Below are 20,370 nucleotides of genomic sequence, written 5' to 3' on the forward strand. Positions count from 1 at the left end.
TATACCCCTTGTACCTCCGATGCCTCTTTCATAAACTGCTCATACGGTGCTAACGGCGGTAGCCCTGTCACCAAATGATAGGGGACAATCCACAGAAGCGCGAATGGGTGTGAAACCGACGTAGCCGCTACCACTGAAAGTTTTGCCGCCACCGTTGCTTCCTGAAATTCTGAATGGTGTAGCATTTGCGCAAAATCGCCAGGTTCTAGCGCTACGTGCCCGCTTCGAAGGCCGACGTGAGCTCATAAGTTTTCTTCAGATTGAAAATCTTTCTGAGCGACATTTTCGCTGCTGTATTGCGCGCCTAAGCACATAATCAGTGGTTGCCGGTTTATGTGGTAATAGGTTAAAGGCAGGAGAAGAAGGAGGCCACACGCAGCTAGGTTTCATGCCCGTACCCTTGACATGCCTTTCGTGCAGGCGGGAGATTGAAACGTGGAAATCTTACGGCTGAATTGGACCTGTCAAGTGTCGTGCATGGTGGAGCATTTTGAATTTGAGTCGGTGTGTTGCTGTGTCAGTAAGATGGCTCTGAAGAGATAGGAATACGGATATGCTTGACCGATACAATAGAGCTTAAGTTCTTGAAGGATACCTCGCTATGGGACGTTGGCATGAATTGAGGGAGCGTCACACTGCACATCAGGAAGAATGCGCGCGACAATGCGGCCGCCGCAAGTTAGAGCTCACCGAGTAGATGCTAATTCCTGCAGAATGAACACAAACCTCCTCGCTTGGGTCGCCTACGCGAACCGATATTTCCTGTTTAGCTTGAAGAGCTTATACTGCGAGTCTTTCACCAGTGTCTTTCACTTCAGACATGCGCACATCACTGGTTGCCGGTTGATTCGAGCACGGGTTGGAAGTGGAAAGGTTGGGATTGGCGTGCACGCGCAACTGTAGTGTCGACGTCTGCATTGATGTCATGAGTGCTGTGCAAGTGGGAGGTTTGATTGATTGATTGATTGATTGATTGATTGATTGATTGATTGATTGATTGATTGATTGATTGATTGATTGATTGATTGACTGACTGACTGACTGATTGATTGATTCATTGATTGATTGATCGATCGATCGATCGATCGATCGATCGATTGATTGATTGAATGATTGATTGATTGATTTATTTATTTATTTATTGATTGATTGATTGATTGATTGTAGAGTTTAACGCGCCAACGCAACGCAGGCGATGAGGCGCGCCGTTGTTGAGGACTCAGGATTAATTTTCATCACCTGGGGATCTTTAACGTGCGCCGAAATCGCGTACACACGGGCGTTTTTGCTTTTCGCCTGCATCAGATTAGCAGCCGCCGCGGCCGGGAATCGAGCCCGCGACCTCGTTCTCAGTAGCGCAAAGACCTAGCCACTGAGCCACTGCGGCAGCTTGTTGGGAGGTTTAAACTTGAACTTCAAACGATCCATTGCGGCCTGGCTGGCGTACTGCATGCTGGAACGTAACGGTTAGGCGTGTTACAGAGACAGAAAGATGCCTACGATGCGTGATGGAGGACGCCCAATGTTTGTTTGCTTGCGAAAAGGTCGTGTGCTTTCCAAGACTCAGCCAGCTAGTTAACTAGGAAGTGTGTTCACTCGCAAATTACACAGAAACTTTTTTTCGGGCACAAAATGGATTGCACCCAGCTTCACAAATTTTCCTTCTTCACACAGTGGAATGGCAGGAAATGTTTGTCTCGACTACTGTGATGTCATGCGTTTGGGCGCGTTCTTCAAACAACCCTCGCTCGCCTATTGGCAACAAATTCTCTCGCACTCCTATTTGCATTTCCTCTACTCCTCTAGATGAGGAAAATTGGTTACGTTCTTATTTGGTAGTTCTGTTGGGCCTAGACGAATAGTGGTGGGATCGTAAGGGGATTTCCTCCGGTTATTTTGAGGCTAAAACTGTCAATTATTTAAAAAAAAAATGAGTTTATAAACTGTGCTTGAGGCAAAGGGTCCTTGCTGTAGTATACAGCGTTGCTGGAAAAGTTCTTCGGCGAGTGCTCAGATATTCTTTCACCCCTGCGGTATTGGCTATGTCTAATACGTCCTTAATGGCGGCTGAACAACGTCCTGAATCACCACAAGCGAATCTTCGAAAGGGTGGCCCGCGCACAGTACGCTTTTATGAAGGAAGCAATAAAATATGTCGGAGGGTGCATTTGTTTTACTGGCAAAAGGCTTGAATAAATTTCGTTTCAGTATCTCAATACAACAAAGAACTCAAATACATACGGTACCATATGTGTCGCACTACATCCTACGCTTAATCGTCCCGTGAAAGCGTATGTACTGAATACACGCTTTGGATTAATTTACTACGTTTTGAAAGTGTACTGCTTCCCCTCACCATCAGACAGCTTTCCTTTTTTCTTTGTTTACGTGTTTTTTTTTTTTTTTCGGAACATCTATTTCACTGTTGGTGGTGGTGCCAAAGCATTTATTACAATAGAAGTTCTTCTCTTCAAACCGAAAGGAGCCATCAGTCTAAGGCCCATGCGGCGGCTGTTGTCCTACGTGCCCGGTACGCCAACTTTCGCTGGTCCTCAGGGTTCGGACTACAGAGCGTGTCCTCGCTCTGCGCTAGGTTGGGGCCGCGACTAATGAGTGTCGCTGACGTGTTCTTCAAAACCGATGTGGTATAGTACAGTGTTGCATGTTCGCTGCAGCTTTGGCATGTTGGTGGAAAATTTGTGGTGTGTATGATGTGGAGAAATCTAGGGTGGCCGCACTGTCAATTACAGGATGGAAACTTGTGAATGTTTTTACATATGCCTGTCACTGTCACAACAGTACTAGCGTAATTTTTGCCCAAACCCTGTCATCATCACGGCCAGTGTCCATCCTCGATAAAAGGTGATCGGAAGCCACTATGGCGAGCACGCTGGAGGTACTGGAGGAACGCGGGATGCTATTGTAGAGTGAGGGTGAAATTTGCTCTCTGTACAAAAATCTGTAACCCAACTGAAATTTATCCCAAAGTTTTTATTAAAGGAAAAATTGGGGCTCACAACCGTGCATCCGTTCATGTGAAGATTCTCCTTCTAGAAACGTCCTAACGCCGAAATAACCCCTCCGTTAAGTAGCAGCGTTTAATGCGCCGAAGCAGCCATAAACTGCGCACCAAAGAATAGCTAGCCCGCCTGCTGTAAACGTACGACCGGAAGTGACGTCATAACCAAAAAGCACCAAAATCTCCTCGCCATTGTCGGAACTACCAGTCTACGCTCTGCCTACCTAGGCGAGCAAGGTCCATTCGGCAGGCTTAACTAAATAAATCATAGAATTAACATTCTTCGGAGTTGGAAGAACAGCCCAGTGCTTCGAGATTTACAAAATGTAGCTTGCCGGTAATCTTTGTAATTTCTAAGCTTCAAAAGCCGAAATTTCCAGCGTGGACCCACTATTTACTAAAACCCAGCGGCCCCGGGGGAACAATACTGCGGTCCCGCGTAACAAGTCTCATCGTTTTATTAAGGTGACGTTTTGTCTCAATATTCCGCCAAACGGTACATCTGATGAAGGTGAGTGATGTAGTGTTTTGAAAATTGCATGTTAGTAACGAATATATTATTAACAAATGAAAGATGGAGTTTTAAAAAGAAAGCCGGCCGTCGTATTGAAACAAAGGGCATCGCGTGTATTCAGGCCAGCTTAAAACCAAGACCTGACACCGGAAGGTGAGTTTCAACCCGGCAGCATTAGAAAGGCACATAGAAAGTGCGGCACATTAGCCGCCTGTTACTCAATCCTGCGTCAAACATTTTTACTGCACCAGAATAGTTGCGCTGCATTCACTGAGGGGGCAAAACAAGAAACGAACTGCAGAAAAAGCTTGTCCGTTGGGAAACCACAAGCTCGCATTCCAATTCCACGAGTGAACGTTTGCCTAGGTGCTATGCGCAAGGCCAGGTCCACGTACACTTAAAGGCTTCGCTAATTGATATTGTAAAACAAATCTGTAGAGTTGCTATAATGAAAGCACCATTTCTTTCTTGCCCAGCCATTTTGCGGAGCTATAGTACTCACCCACAGAGTGTTCTGGTCTTCGTTTGCTCGCCAATGCAGTGGCTTTTTGGGGTCTGCGTTTTATTCTGCTTTTGTTTCTTCAAAGTGGCGGCGCAATGCATTCGTCAGTAAAAATGAAAGGAGGCTCGCCAAAAGTACCATAATGACGGTCTAGGCCACTCAGGCATGAATGTTTTTCCTATCATTTAAAGAGCAACGATAAAGAAGAAAATGTTTTTGAGCTTGTTGTAAACATAGTAGGCCAAACGAGTAAACTTTTTTTTCTAGGTCTTGGGTGCCAACAGTCCATTGACAGGAACTCTACTGATACCCCATTTTAGAAACAGTGAAGTTGTTTAAACATTTCAAAACAGTTACACGGGCTTTGAAGCAAGTAAGGGCAGTGAATACGTCTGCAAATCGCGTTGGGGAAGATACGTGCTCATTACAGAAACAGCGGGCCTCTTACTGTTGTTAGGCAAAAAGCAGCCGCGTCGGAACTCCTTTTCGCAGTTATACTTATTTTTACGGAAACGGCTCTAGGTGCTGGGTAGTTGGGAAATTTTGTTATGTTCTGTGCTGAGCATAAAAAGTATACTGATTTTCGCAATACTTTTAAATGCTCAGCTTAATTGCAGCTCGTGAAGTGTTTCGCCTTTTCCACACATTAAGGCATATAATTTTACACACATTTGCTTGCACTCCACGACATCTCTTAGCCGTCGAAGATAAACCTCCTTCATAAAGCCGTGCGGCTTCAATAATTGCATTCTTAGACGTTCTCCCCACATAAGTTAACGATGAAGTCCACGGCAGAAATCGTACCATGTTCTAGTGAGCTACCTTTAAGGGTGGACGCCGTAGAATCCGTTTCTCCCGGCACTCTGCCTGGATGCTGGCTGCTTAGCCAAATCTCTTCCTCTTTTTTCTTTGTCTCGGATGAAGCCTTTTCCACTTTCCCATCGCACTGTGTTTGCTATCTTTATTATGCGTTTTTTGCTGCTCTACACTGAGCTCGAAGTGTGCGTGTATTCAAACAGGATTGAGGGCCACAGATTGGAACCGTAAGGGATAGCATACCAGTAAAACTTCATTTTAATGTGTACGTGTTAAGCGTATGTATGTGTTATACGTATGTATGCACGTATGTTACGTATGTAGTATGTATTTCGATACCTCTTACTGTTGAAAACACAAATATTAAGACCTGTGCCATTTCTGTTACCGGAAAAACATGCTTTAGTACAATACTGACTCTGCTGGCTGTGCAGTGAAATTGCGACTATCAGTTTCGGATGCGCGATTACCTTGACCCAGGAATGATTCCGTATAATGCAAGCAAATATGGCAGCTGCACAGAGGAACCTCCACTGTACTCATGATTTTTTTTGGTTCCTTTCCAACGCAGCAGTAAATGTCGCAGCAACGCTTGCCACATGTGCAAGGCAACGGTAGAGAACCATCCGTAGTGAGAGTTGTTTTTTTTTACGCTTTTACATAATAAAGCTCCTTTATGGCATTTATATCTGAATTCCAATTCTGTGTTATATTAAGAGTAAAAAAGTATTCTAAGATGGTTTGCTTTGTGTGACAACAATTGTGATTCACTATAGAATCCAAGAAACGTGTTTCGAAAAGTATTGAGAGCAGGTCTGCCTACTAATGCAGAAAAAGATGATGGTGTTGGTGAACTGAATCTTGAATATTTTTTTATATTTCGGAAGCTTTCGATTAAGAAACACGTAAGTTGCACATGGAAACTGTTCATTAATAGTGTTATCAAGGAAATGTCGCATCCTTTGTAGAATCGTTCGTACAATACCTTAGTAAAAAGGTAAATTCTATGAACACCTTTAGGTGATGTCAACTGCATCCTCTGGGTTGCCTTATAGTGGTAGATTGCGACAACGTTATTGTATAATAAGTACACAGATGCTACTGAAAATGTTCGCTTAGGTTAAAATTTACTGCGTCCCAAGATGGTACGTCGATATTATTAACAAGGTTTGTAAGCGCTTAGTTTGTATTAAGGGTAAAAAATTCCTCTACCGAACTTTTTATGCTAGCATATAAAAAAATATCATAGCAAACAGTAACGACACAAAAACTCTTATTTTTCTGTAACTTAAGCAAGCGCTACCCAAAATCGCAGTCATAGCATAAGTACTGTGGAACAGTTATGGAGTTTTAAAATGCTTGGCCTCATTTTACAAGGAAGCGTATAGTAACGTGCTTATGTAGAGTTGCTTTAATAAGTGACACACTTCCCATTGCGAAGCCTATATATGCCTTACAACACTAAAGTGCTGAAACCCGCGTTGGCGCATTCCAACGTAAGGTGTAATAAGTGCCAGCAGCATGACAAAAAAGCAAACAAGAAGTTAAGCAATTTTGGTTAAAGATTTCTCATGCGGTCGTCCACAAAGGAATTTCGGGACGAAACCTCTGCACCATATCTATGCACGAGCTTTGACTAACAGAAAGTGATCGAGTGAATGCTGCACTGCCTTCCGACTCTGTAACATGTGGTAAGATTTTAAAAGCAAGTTTACGCTTACACAAAATATGTACAACTTACAAGGGCACGGAAGAAACAAAAAAGAAAAACTGACTCCCGCCCCACGGGTGCGGTCTGTCACCCAAGAAGAAAAGAACGAAAGCAATCAGCAAAAGAAGTGACAAAAACAGGAAACAACCACGACTGGGCGAATGCCCCGACTGCTGCCCCTCCGGTTGCCGACGGGAGTATTTCGAGCATGTGTCAAAAAAGTGTCAAAGAATGTTTGCGCTAAAAGCGTACGTGTAAAGCTAATCATGGCGATTGCTCACGAGTCACTTGTATTAATATATTCATATTATTAATAAAGCATCTAATATATCAATATTACAAATAAAAATCAGATTACTTTAGGGGAAGATGATCATAGGATAGGTAGCAAAAGAAGGAATAGTATCACCGCATAGTAAGTTGAGTAATTTCACCATGACTATAAATATACCCACAATAACAAAAAATAACACATATAAAATCGTGGCAATAGCGTATACGGAACAGAAAACCGCACAATCAAGAATCATGCCGGTTATCATAGAACCCTATCACCACGCTACACTAAAACACGCATGAGATCTCGTCAGGTAAGACTAGCTCAACCTGTCATCGCCGCAACCATTATGGCGGTAAGACAACATGCGGGGATATTTCACGTTCAGACTTGTGGTTATGCTGCTCGTAGTTGTGTGCAGTCGGTGAGCAGGTCCGCGCTCGTAAGCGCTCATAAGACGCAAGATCACGATCATGTTCTAGTTCGCCAGTGTTTCATACAAAGTCACAGTTGTTCATTGTTTCTGCCTTGCTTTCCAGCTGCAGGGGATAGAAGCGGCATATAAGCGCGAATTCAAAATTTGTGCTTGCCTTTCGGCATTTAAAATCTATCAAATCTGCAAGTGCGCTTCAGCAAGGGTCAATTCAGCAAGGGTCAATTGAATCCGCTAGTGTACTTTGTCATGTGATTCTTTTTGATGGGTCATCTGTTCACAGTAGCATTTACACTTTGTCATTGTCATGTCCTATTAGTTTGTGGGACGTGTTTCATTACGACGATGAACACGATTACACATTTTTGGCTGCAATACTATCTTTTTTTCTTTGCCTAGTACACGCGTTGCCAAGTTGTCTTATGTTCGTCATTTTTTATTTGCGTTGTACTGCTTATGTACCACTCCCCTCAGTAATGCCCCTGGGGCCATTAGGGTATCTTGAAAAGTAAATAAAGAAATAAATAATAAGAAGTAAATAAATAAAATAAATAAATAAATAAATTGCTCACGCCAGTCCGTGAATTCCTTCTTGGCAAGTCTTTCAAAAATATTTTCGGGTTGGTCTGAAATAAAGCATCCGTATGTGCTCTTGAATTTGTAAATCTCGATTTTCCCTATCCTGATTTTGTTCCGTGCGGGGAACGACGGTTTAATGCAAAGTAAACAAGGGGTAAATCAGTATGTCTGACTGCAGCCTTAACGATAGCAACCTCGTCTTCCTCTACCTTGCCAGCATCTTCCCTTAAATTTGTTGCTCAATTTGTTGGGTCACTTGACCTTGCAGACCGTGAGTAGACAGCGCAACATTTCCCCCGGTGGAAATGTTGCCCACCGGGCCTCTCAAGGCATGCCGCGTGAGTACTAGGGTTTACGTCGGGCGACGGGAACTGTTTGAGACTTGATGCTCCATCTGCCATTTCTAATGAGCCGTGAGATGACGTAGTTCACATAGCTGGTACGATTGAGAACCACACATGGCCCTTTGTAGTGTTCCAGAAGCTTCTCACACAGACCGATTTGGCGGAGGGGGGTCCAAAGCCACACAGAATCCCCTCTTCTCAACGACATGTGTCGGTGTCAGCTGTCGTAGCGCAACTTCAACCGGACTTGCGTGGCCAGTGTAGGTAACCTAGCGATTCGACCGGCTTCTTCAGCGAGGCAGAGAGTCTTGGCTACGGTGCGGTCATCGTTCAGAGAAAATGCACAAATCGTTTCCAAAGTTCTCGACGGCGGACGCGCATAAAGGAGGTAGAAAAGGCTGTATCCTGTCCTGTCGTGGCGGGGGGTATTATACGCCTATGTAATGAAGGCCAAGATGGCATCCCAGGTTTTGTGTTTGGAACCGATTTACATAGCTATCATGATCGTAAGAGTCCGATTGGTGCGCTCAGTGAGGCCGTTCGTTTGCGGATAGCAAGGGGTTGAGTGACGAAGCTGCGAGAAAGATTGTCGGAGCAGTTCTTCGACAACATCATCGGTGAATTGGGGCCCACGGTCGCTGATGATGACGCGAAGCAGGCCATGGCGGAGGAGAACACGGTGCAAAAGAAAGTTTGGGACCTCGGTGGCAGTAGCTGATTGGAGCATATCTGTCTCTTTGTAACGGGAAAGGTAGTCCACGCAATAGATTAGCCAACGGTTACCCTGCGCTGAACGTGGAAATGGACCAAATAGGTCGATACGAACTCTCTCGAGTGGATAGTGCGGTGGGTTTTCCGGGTGCAGTTGGCCAAGTGGCCTTGACGTAGAGGTTTCGTGCTGTTACGACCATGTTTGGACGTCTTGCTAATGTCACCATGGCCGCGGCAGTTGATGTGGCCGCGTCCGCTTACCTCGGAAAGATTGTGCGTCGTATCTTGCGAGAAGAACTCGTACGGTTCGCAGAGTTGACTCAGCGGCCTGAGGACGAGTGCGATGGCGGTGCAATGCAAGAAGAGCCCTTGAACGCTTTCCCAACCAGGAACACCCGTTTCAACTCAATGACGCTCCGGGATCCCCGGTAGCTGTCACCTCACGTGGACCGGGATAGGAGAAGACGTAATGAGCACCTCGACCCTCCATACCTGTCCAAGGACCCAATCTATGTCGGACGCCCTACACTCGAGTACAGAGACGGTCAGGCCGAGTTTCGCATAGAACCTCCTGTCTGCTATTTTCGCGGATGCATTGGACACATTGCACGTTATTGCCGCCGCGGTCACCAAACACCAAGATTCGAACAACGGCCCGTGTTCTTGTGCACTACCTACCCTCGCGATTTTGCGGGCTACGGACTTCCGCAGTCACCATCTTCCCTTAAATTTGTTGGTCAATTGCTTGGGCCACTTGACATTGCTGACAGTGAGTAGACAGCGTAACACTATTACCGGTACGCACCGTATTGCTGTTATTTTTTGAATTTGCGCCTTCTTGTCGTATTACTATGCAGCTTGTCACAAAGATAATGCCTCAAGGACGCCACCCGAGCCGAACCCTCTACGTTAAAGATTCTGACACTTTGCTTAAAAAACCTTATAAAAATTCGGGCAAAGAGTCTGTTCCAATTCGGGTGTCCCCTCCAGTGCAAGAATACGCTCCAAGGAGGTTGTCGACCGAGAAGATTCAACAATGATTGCCTGACCATGCTTTGTGTCTCAGCGCAGTTATGGCGGCCCCAAGTACGGGCACGGCACACTCCCGTTCAGGCCAATCACACTGAGGTACCGACTCCGCCTTAGTTGATATTTCTCACATCCTAACACTGTCCTTTTCTTGCACAGCCAACCTGTTCCACTCCCACACCGTCTCTCCTCCACGTTCCTCCACCTAGTCGCACTCCTGACCTTCAGTCCATATGCAGTCAATCGATCATACTTTATTCCAGTTTTCTGCTACAGGGGTAACAAGAAACTGAGGGCGGCAAGAAAAATGCAGTCCTAAAGACCGTTTGACAAGCCTCGGCACCCCGTGGAACCCATGTCAGTGGCCCTGTACAACAAGTGCGAACACAAACTAACAACAGAAATTTATGTAGATAAATGAAAAGTCTCTCTTTTACATACACTTGAATAGGATGTGGCACAATAGAAAACTATATATAGGAATTCATGTACAGAAGTTCAAATAAAAAACATACATATACAAAATGTATACAAGGTACGTACATACATACTTACATACATACATCCATCCATACATACGTACATACATACATACATGCATACATACATGCATACATACATACATACATACATACATACATACATACATACATACATACATACATACATACATACATACATACATACATACATACATACATACATACATACATACATACATACATACATACATACATACATACATACATACATACATACATGCATACATACATACATACATACATACATACAAAGGCATATATACATACGTGAGCCTAAATTATACTTAAAAAGTTTTTCGGAGCGCAGCAAAAGACACCCCCGAAAGTTTTTCATGCAATGAACTATTAAGGAGTTTCGGCAAAATGTATTTCAACATAGCAATACGGTAGTTCGTTGGACATTGCGGAATTCTAGAAGTAGTGGTTGTTCTGCTAGCATAAGGTGTTTTGTAGGGGACAAGCGCAGTGCTTTTATTTAGAAATTGATATTTCCTTTCTTTCCTTAGAGAATATTTTCTTTAAAAAAATTTTGTTTGAGAAATTCGGAAATTTGTTGTCAAACATTTTGCTTACAGGGATAATTGTATGTTGCATGTATAAAGTAGCAGTCGGAGCATCGTATTTAACGTTAAAAAAAGCCCGGACAGTTTTTTGTCCAAAATTTGAAGTTTTTGAATATTTGTTATAGTGGTGCTTCCCCTAACGAGAAAAGAATAGCTTAGATAGGAATAAAAGATTGCATAGTAGATGATGAGTTTGGTTTTAACTTAGAGAATATGCCTGTTACGCCAGAGAATACCGGCAAGTCTAGAAAGCGTGATGCAAGTTTTACTAATGTGGGAATCCCAGGACAGTGCTGACGTTACGACTGTACCAGCGATGTAACTGACTCTACAAACTGTATAACTGTGCCAGATAATATGAGTGGGTCCAGACAGTGTATTGACGTGCCTTTCGCGTGAAATATCATAGCTTTACTGAATTAATGTCTGAAGTGGGGCCAGTTGGTTCATTATGAACTGAAGCAAAACAGCGCGAAAAAACGAAGGACGAGGGAAAACACACACACGAGCGCTGTACACACAGCGCTCGTGTGTGTGTTCTCCCTCGTCCTTCGTTTTTTCGCGCTGTTTTGCTTCAGTTCATAGCTTTACTTTTCTCTTTGTTTGCGGTCAATGAATTTACGCGGGACCACTGATCTAATAAGTATACGACTGTTTGCTGCGGTAGTTATGGGTGTGATATCGTTGAAGAGAAGAATCGGCTGGTATCATCCGCATAAATAACGTATTTCGCTAGGTTGCTCACTTTACAAACGTCATTTATATATACATTGAATAATAAAGACCCAAGTAGACTGTCCTGGGGTACATCACATTTGATTTGAACAGGATCAGAATAGCAGTAGTTAATCGTCACATATTGAACTCGAGAGCCCAGATATGATTTAATAATATTAAGACAATGACCGCGAACGCCTAAATGTTCGAGTTTAGCAAAAAGAACGTCGTGATTCAGCGTATCAAAAGCTTTGCTAAAATAGATAAATACACCCAGAGTTAGTAGACGCGGTTCAAAATTAGTTACTATATATTCGTTTTGGTCTAATAAGGCATGTTTGGTTGATCTATATACAGTAAACCCATACTTGTAGTCGTTTATTACAGAATGTTTTCAAAAATTATTTTGGAGATGGCGATAAATTATTCGTTCCAAGCCTCTGAAAAAAAATGGGAGGATAGAAATTAGCCTGAACCTTCCTAGGTTATTCTCCTCTCCTTTTTTGTAGATTACCTCCACTCGCGCTACCGGAATATCGATAGGAAACACTGCTGTAGTGATCGCGGCAATATTTATGTACGTTAAGGCGGGCGTTGTTATAGGTGGAACATACTTAACAGGTCTACTGTGGATGTTGCAAGGATGTTGCAACAAGTGTGTCTGGAGGAGCAAAAGTTGATATCCATCCGAAATGCGGCTGTTCGCTGTGAAATTATAGACGTTTGTCAGAAACTTTGCAGATGAAAAAAAATTCACCCCACCTCCCCGAAGGGAATCGTGAGGAAATGAGAATGCATTTTTATGCGCGACAGTGCGCGGAATGTATAATTAATGAGGAGACGGTGATTTGTAGCGTAACCATTTATTTAACACCTGTTTGTGTTGTCGTTGTACTTGACGGCCACGATCACTGCCTTGTGGTCGGTAATGTGCACAGTCAAAGGGTCTTTGAGAAGCATGCGGGCGTGGGAGAGAGGGGCGAACGTCGAGAGGAGAAGCACTGAAGCACCGCGCCTACCCTCGCCTACACTCTCCCACACACGCGGGAGCTCCGGCGAGCTCCCGCGATGCGAGCGCCCTCACACGCCCGAGCGCGCTCCTCCTGTCCACTAACTCGCCGCTGATCCGCCCGCACCACCTGCTCCGGTTGCTAGTGGAGAGGTGGAGCGCGCGCGCTTTGCAGCTGTTGCTATGGGAGAGGGGGTGAGAGCGGAGAGATAACACCTGCGGGCGCGTGGACGCCGCACGGCGCCTGACATGGCTTGACTAAGAAATGCATTCGCATTTAAAAAAGTCGCCGGGTCAAGAATTTTCTTTCAACAGCGATATTTTAAAGAAAACTATTAAGCTTTATTTTCATTCTTTTTGATGCTGCATTTCAGATAGATGTCACATTTTCTCTTGCAGAACCTTACTCCCCCTTGAGGATTCATGATGCAGTGGTCGAATAACGAGTGCGCCCTTTGACGTTGGCGTCTTACGTGATAGTGGAAGCAGCTCGGACATCAACCATTCATTAGCAAAGAGCACAAACAATCTATTTAGCCGTATCTACAATAATGCCCGTGAGGGCGATGTAGGTGCCTGTATAAATAAATAAATAAATAAAATCTATTCAGTTCATAAGTCTTCGCATGACATTGGTGGCCGGTGAATACATGAAGACTCGGTGTAAAGATTCTGACTGCGTATTTCTGCCTTTGTCAGGTAAATGGTCTGGTCATTGTGGCGTATAACGTTTTGGTGGTGAGGACCATGGCTACCAGCGTTCCTACTTTGGTTTACGCGCTGCCATAGCTCTTGCCGATGTTCTGCACAGCGTTGTATATCGACTTCCCCGAATTAAAACGAGGACACCCACTCGTTAGGGGTGCCCGTCCAGTGGAAAGGAAAAAAAAAGCACGATTGTTGCCAACGTTTCTGCGAAGAGACTTGCCTTCGTCAGGGCAAACTCTCGCCCGGCTGGCACGCTTTATATAGGGGTAGGTCCCCAGGTGAGAGGAGAGAAGGAAAGAAGGAAGTGGAATTGAGAAAGCAGATTGGTTTGGGAGTATGTCGGGGGAGATGTTGAGGGGGAGCGAAGGTTGTGTAGTTTGAGCCGCGAAGTAGGTCAGAGGGAAGTCCCCCGAGGTTTGTATTCCGGGAAATTCTTGGAGAGATAGGATGAGTGGGCATTTGTTGACCCACCGCGCGGCATACCTAAGGGATCTCAGAACCGCCTGTAGCAGAACAGGGGGTGAGAGGGGTCCTTATCAGAAACTATCTGCAAGCCTTAGGTCAAAAGGAAAGCTAGAGAAGGGGGGAATAACTCGGTCAAGTATAAAAGAAGAAAAGAAAAGCAAAGAGGAAAATCACACAAACACACAGCAACATTCCTGGAACAGCCTTGTCTTGAAGTTTCAGGACAGGGCTGTTCCAGGAATGTTGCTCCGGGCGACACGTGACATTCCAGTTGTGGAGTTATTGCTTTTTTTGGGTGTGTGTTTATGCTGTTTTCCTCCCTGCTTTTTCTTCTTTTTTTCTTGACCTAGTTATTACCCCTTTCTCTACCTTTCCTTTTTCCCTCAGGCTGCAGATAGTTTCTGATAAGGACCCCTCTCACCACCTGATCTGCTTCCGGTAGTTTTAGAACCTTTAGGTATGCCGCGCGGTGGGTCAACAAACACCCTCTCATCCTTTCTCTCCAAGAATTTCTCGGGATACGAACCCCTGGCTGACTTCCCTCTGACCTACTTCGCGGCTAAAACTATACAACCTTCTTTCCGCCTCAATATCTCCCCCGTCATACTCCCAAACCAATCCGCTTTATCTATTCCCCTTCTTTCTTTCCTTCTCCCCTCTCACCTGGGGACCTACCCCTACATAAAGTGTGCCAGTGAGTCGAGAGGTTGCCCTGACGAAGGCAAGTCTCTGCTGAAACAATGGCAACAATCGTGCGCCTACCTTGTACGAATTTTTCTTCTCGTGTGTTCTCTACCATGTTCAAAGTTTTACTGCTTCCGTTATTTATATATATATATATATATATATATATATATATATATATATATATATGTGTGTGTGTGTGTGTGTGTGTGTGTGTATGTATGGGTGCGATTTGATTTCTTTTGATGATAGCCCAATGGCAGAGGTGAAATATCTCGACAACACATTCAGAACCAACTGCATGAACTCTAACTTTCTCAAAAGGTGAATATATTGCGAGATGTTGCAAGCATTTGGTGACAGGGATATCTTTATTTCTCTTATTACCTTTTTACTAACGCCAAACATATTTACACAGAAATGAGATGCCTCCCGATAAATAATAAACTATAAAACAGTATATGTGTTCTACAGGGTAACGCGACTGTGGAGTAGGCTGATATCTACACTGGGAAGTCTATTGCAAGGCGTTGCAATAGATAGTTTTCTCTTCGCTGTATGACTTTTATACCGGAAGAAAGGCGGCTGAGGCATCACGTCACACAGAAGTGTGATTTTACGGACGAGGAAGGTGCAGTGATACTTGGCTTTTACCCATGAAAGCTATAAGGTGAATGACCTGCAAAACGCAACCATCTACCTGTGCAAGCCAGTTAGCAAACAAGTAATTTTTATTACCACTTCCACAACTCTCCCTACACGACGGTAACACCCTTTAAAGAGAACAGACCAACACATACCTTTTCCATCCACGTTTCCACACAATAGCATCGAAAAGCCCTCGATGCGGTTGTCTTTTCCGCAGTTTCTGATGAACCCATATAGTATATGACAGAGAGCGGCTCGATGAAAGACAGGCTGTCAAGTTCGAGTAGAGCGATTACGTCATAATAACCACTAGCAGATTATTGGCCTTTCTTCAGCTTCTTCGGTGCTGTTTTTTGTGGTTTTCATGACTACCGAGTTGTGATAGTGTACGAGGTGTCCCAAGGACACCTGCAAGCGTTTCTTTCACTGGTCTTTCTGTTCTTCAAACCGAGTTCGCTTGGAGAAGACCGAACATCAAAGAGCGACTGACATTTTAGACAATAATTCCACATTTCTCGTCCTGGACTGGTAGGATCTCTCGTTCGTGTTTGCGTAGTTATCGCATAAAAATGTGTGAGGCGCGGGTGTCTTCCGGTTCAGATATGTTACTGAAGCTGCGAGAAAATTCAAGGGATCTGAAGTAAAAATGCATAGAGGCGACGCTCTGTGTACAGTGGCGGTACTGACCAAATTTACAGTGGGCGTGTTCATTTTCTTCAGTGACCCGGTTTGTCACGTCGTCTGCGGAGTGCCGCAATGCGCAGATGGTCAAACTTTGTTGTCGTTAAGAGCGGTAACTAGAAAACCGCAAAGTAAAGCAAAAGAATGGCATACAGGCGTTCAATTGTGATTGGTTCGCGTCCCATTCTGGGTAGGAGACAGTACGGATTTAAAAGTGGCTTCCCGATGTCTGATCAACATCGCCGAGAGTTTGCTGTTATGTGGTTGGCTTTTATTGCTGTTGATCTTGCGTGTGATGGAACGTCTTTGAGTGGCGACCGGAGATGGTGGGTTGGAAACACGAGAACTTGTATATGCACCTAGGCGTCATTGCTGTTGTTTCTACTCGGCGGCCTGATGGGAGCAAATCGAAAGAGCCTCCTCAATAAATTTTCTGACGTCCATCCCGTAGGCGGAGATTTTGAAACAAAGCAGTGGTGTTTGCTGTAGTTGCGGCAGGAAGGGGTAAAGCGAGCGGTAACGGGAGCACAAGAGCGGACACTTGCAGATACAGCCTTTGCGCAAGGAGGCCCTTGCCAATCGATAATTTCGCTATCTGCCTTTGAGCAAATTAAAGCGAAGATTCTTATGCCTCACTGATGGCACCGTATGTGCCAATGAAATGCAGTGCAGTAGGGACAACTTCAAACAGACTGCAGGAAAGTGATGATGATGAATACATTCTCTAAACAGGGCCAGGATTGGGCTTTTGACTTTGCCTAATTGAAGTGGGCTGTGGTTTTTTATCAACTGTTTCCGTTTTGCAGTTGGGGAGAGTAGATTTTTGGCTTTCGCATCGGCTGAGATTTCACTAACGGAGCTTCGCGTCCTAACCACTTATTTTTACGCAGGGGGCTTTTGTTTCTTTTTTCTTTTTATGCAGAGGTGTAGCAATCGAAATCATATTTCTTGAAACGTAAGCAGATATCATCGCTCGAAAATATAACAAGGTTATAAAGGAGCCTTAACAGCCCTTGAGCACTTCATCGCTAGACTGAACAAGGTACCATAGCGTGTTTGCCGAAACCAATCGATGCAACGGCCAGCTACATCTCAAATCTGCCCACAGCTAGGCGCTCTCTCGAAGATAATAGCTACAACCACACACGCAAACTTGCCCGCAATCTCTAACATAACAGATCAGCAGTGGCTCGAGCTGCTGACCAGCAAGACCTAGCGTTCCTCTACATAGCTCCACCAGGGGAACACAGTTGCCTGTCTGTCCGCCATCTTGAGTTCCAAAGTTGTCCTCCAGTCACGCATGTCGGAGCCGCAGTCGGAAAGTCGGGCGAGTTGCAGCGGTTGGCAGTGGATGGCCCTTCTGCGTGCAAGCAAGTGCAGGGACGCGAAGTTACAGGGATAGTCGGCTGCATAAAGGCAGATCAGCCGCCGCTATCGCAATCGTCCCCGCTCACACGACCAGAAGGGACTGAAAATGGGTTGTTGTGTGCACACTGAAAGCGGGATTTCCTGTCGCATCCAGGAACCCCCGGCCTGTGTAACCAGACGCGTAACTCTCGTGCTACTAGATATAGAGGTACTATATTGCGACCGAGGACATCGAGCGTATACTGGCCGTGCCAAATGGACTGTAAGCCCCAACCGGTTCTCTAAACTAAGGGAAACTCCCACAGGGAGACCCACCAAAGGTGGCGCTCGCCGTTCAGGAAGCCGTTTCATTCACTCGTCCACACGGCGCGTTTCGTTGCATGGGAAGTATGCGGAAGCCATTACAGCGGTTTGCTTTAATGAATAGTATTATTTGCCAATAACCCCGAAGCAAGGTTCGGTTTCTACAAAAATGCATATTTGGCAGAAGTGACGCATTTAGTTGACAGAATTTCTGATAGCCAGAATATGAGAAAATAGCAAACGATAAAATGCTTACAAAGATGATCTGACAAAATAAAAAATATGCGCCCCAGAACGGAAGCGGGAAAAAAATTGCGCGAAAAAACGCTCAAATAGGAATGAGAAATGGCGGAAAATCCGAATCGTGACGCGCCCTACATTTCGACCAAAATACAGATTGGGCCAAAGTAACAATTTTATAGTTATAATGGCATAAAATGAGATAATTGGCGAGGCACAATTTTGGAAAGCCGAAAATTGAAAAAAATATTTTTTTACAAAACTGGTTTCACAAAAACAGAAACGTCCATGTGAGACATCGCCCCCAAAACCCAAATAATAAGCCAAAAATCCACAAAAGAACATTAACAGTACGAATTAAAAATAGGGGACCGTGTAACAATAGGAATGTTTGCAAAATTGAGATGCCCCGAAGTACACCTTTAATGTTTAACCACTTATTTTTACGCAGGGGGCTTTTGGTTCTTTTTTCTTTTTATGCAGAGGTGTAGCAATCGAAATCATAGTTCTTGAAACGTAAGCAGATATCATCGCTCGAAAATATAACAAGGTTATAAAGGAGCCTTAACAGCCCTTGAGCACTTCATCGCTAGACTGAACGAGGTACCATAGCGTGTTTGCCGAAACCAATCGATGCAACGGCCAGCTACATCTCAAATCTGCCCAAATGGAGATACTTTTCTACTCCATCAACGACCTGACAGAACTATGCAAAATAAAAAAATACAATATCCAAAAGCTACTTTACACAAAAAAGACCTGAAAAAATAAAATCCTGCATCTGATATATTTCCCATACACCTATGACTGAACAAAAAGGTCCTTTGGGGGCCACGCATACGAAACACGTCTGTTTCATTCGAAAGATTGCCTAATAAAATTCACACCCACACCACTGTTAACAAAGACTTCGCTCAAATAAGCTTCATAATTAGCAAAAATGGAAACGACCATGCCCCTGACTAGCTCATTTTCCGCAAGATTCATTGTGGTGTCAAAGCCCTTCTGTGCGATTTGTTGAGGCTCGAAAAAGCAAACGCAAATTAGCCAGGGCTTATATGCTTGCCCAACAACCTGTTTCCACTTAAATGTGGGGCACAATATTTTTCTAGCAGTAAGAACTGTGGGCGAACAAATAAAGTTATGAACGCACACGCAAACACTGAAGCAGTTAGTGCGACACTCTGCCGTCTGATCGCCAACACAGCCATCGGACTCGCTGGAATTGCCCAAACACGGAGACAAACCTGAAACAAGGTGCGCCACCGCTGACGTGACCATGTTTCTAGAATCATAGCTTAACTTTTAGGAAACGATTAGTGTGAGCCGTGATAAAATTACGTCCGGTGTAGAAGTCCAGCCAGAAGGACAGTGCGAACACTGGCACTTTAGCACTATTGCACGCCCACTATGAATGTTGGTGATAAACACGGTTACCCAAGACTGCCCCTTCAGCAGTATGGCAGCGCCATCTACGAATATGGGAGATAAACACGATAATCAAACCATGGCCTCCGTGATCGGCTGCCGGCGGCGCGCCGTTGCTCCGGCCGTCCCATTCGGCGCGTCCCCCAGCAAAAACCTGTAATTTGGCTTACTCCGCAACGCGCCGCGGGGTGGCGGTGTTAGCCGATGGTTTGGCAGCTTGCACCCACTCCTCTCCACGGCTTTGCGGGGCCTGAGTTGCTGCGTGTTTTCGCTGCCGGAATCGCGTAACTGTGTTGAAGCTTTATTTTTGCTGAGCTGACCAACCAAACGATCAGGTCATGAAGTCCGCTTGTCTCAGAAGCTTCGAGGAATAGCCCGGAAACCAAGATATGTCCCTTCACGGCGAAAAGTTAATCGCGTTTTGCTTGTTGGGCTTGATTTGATCGGTGCAGGACATTTCGGAGCAGGACGTTTCGGTGCGGACATTTCGGTGCGCGGACATTTGGGTGCGGAAACTTTTCGGCGACAGATTCATCCGGTGCTTGCTTGTTGGAACAGCCGTTATCTTTTTCCCGCATAGGGTGGGTTATAGACAACAATCGAGAGCAGTCATTGCATTTTTATATTGACGCCGTGTTTGAATTTTGCCAGTTATTTTTAGAAATTGACAATTTATATATTTTTGTTTGATACCTCGTTCAGGGTACACCTGCTATGCAACCTACTGATTATGTTCTTGCGCTCATGCTTTTTTAAATTTACTACAAGATTTTAATTTATATTCGTTTTTTTGCGGCATGCAACTCAGCTAAGACAATTAGCCGCCGTTTACGATGGTAAGATTCATAATTCTTTATTCAGTTTTCTCTAAATAAAAGGTGCACTGTCACTATCCAAAGAAAGCAGCTTTACAGGCATTCGGTTGCACCCCACAACGCAGAAAATCTTAGGAGGAGTTTTATGTAGGTTGTGCTGTCAAACTAAAATGATCTTGCAAACACTCTTGTCGCCAGCATTTTTTTTTTCATACGGACTAGTCTATGTCATGGAGGAAGAACGGGCCTCTTTGAAAACAGCTG

This window comes from Haemaphysalis longicornis, unplaced genomic scaffold (assembly GCF_048455015.1).
Source record: "Haemaphysalis longicornis isolate Haplotype H1 unplaced genomic scaffold, Haemaphysalis longicornis Haplotype H1 scaffold_4, whole genome shotgun sequence".
Taxonomy (NCBI): Eukaryota; Metazoa; Arthropoda; class Arachnida; order Ixodida; family Ixodidae; genus Haemaphysalis; species Haemaphysalis longicornis.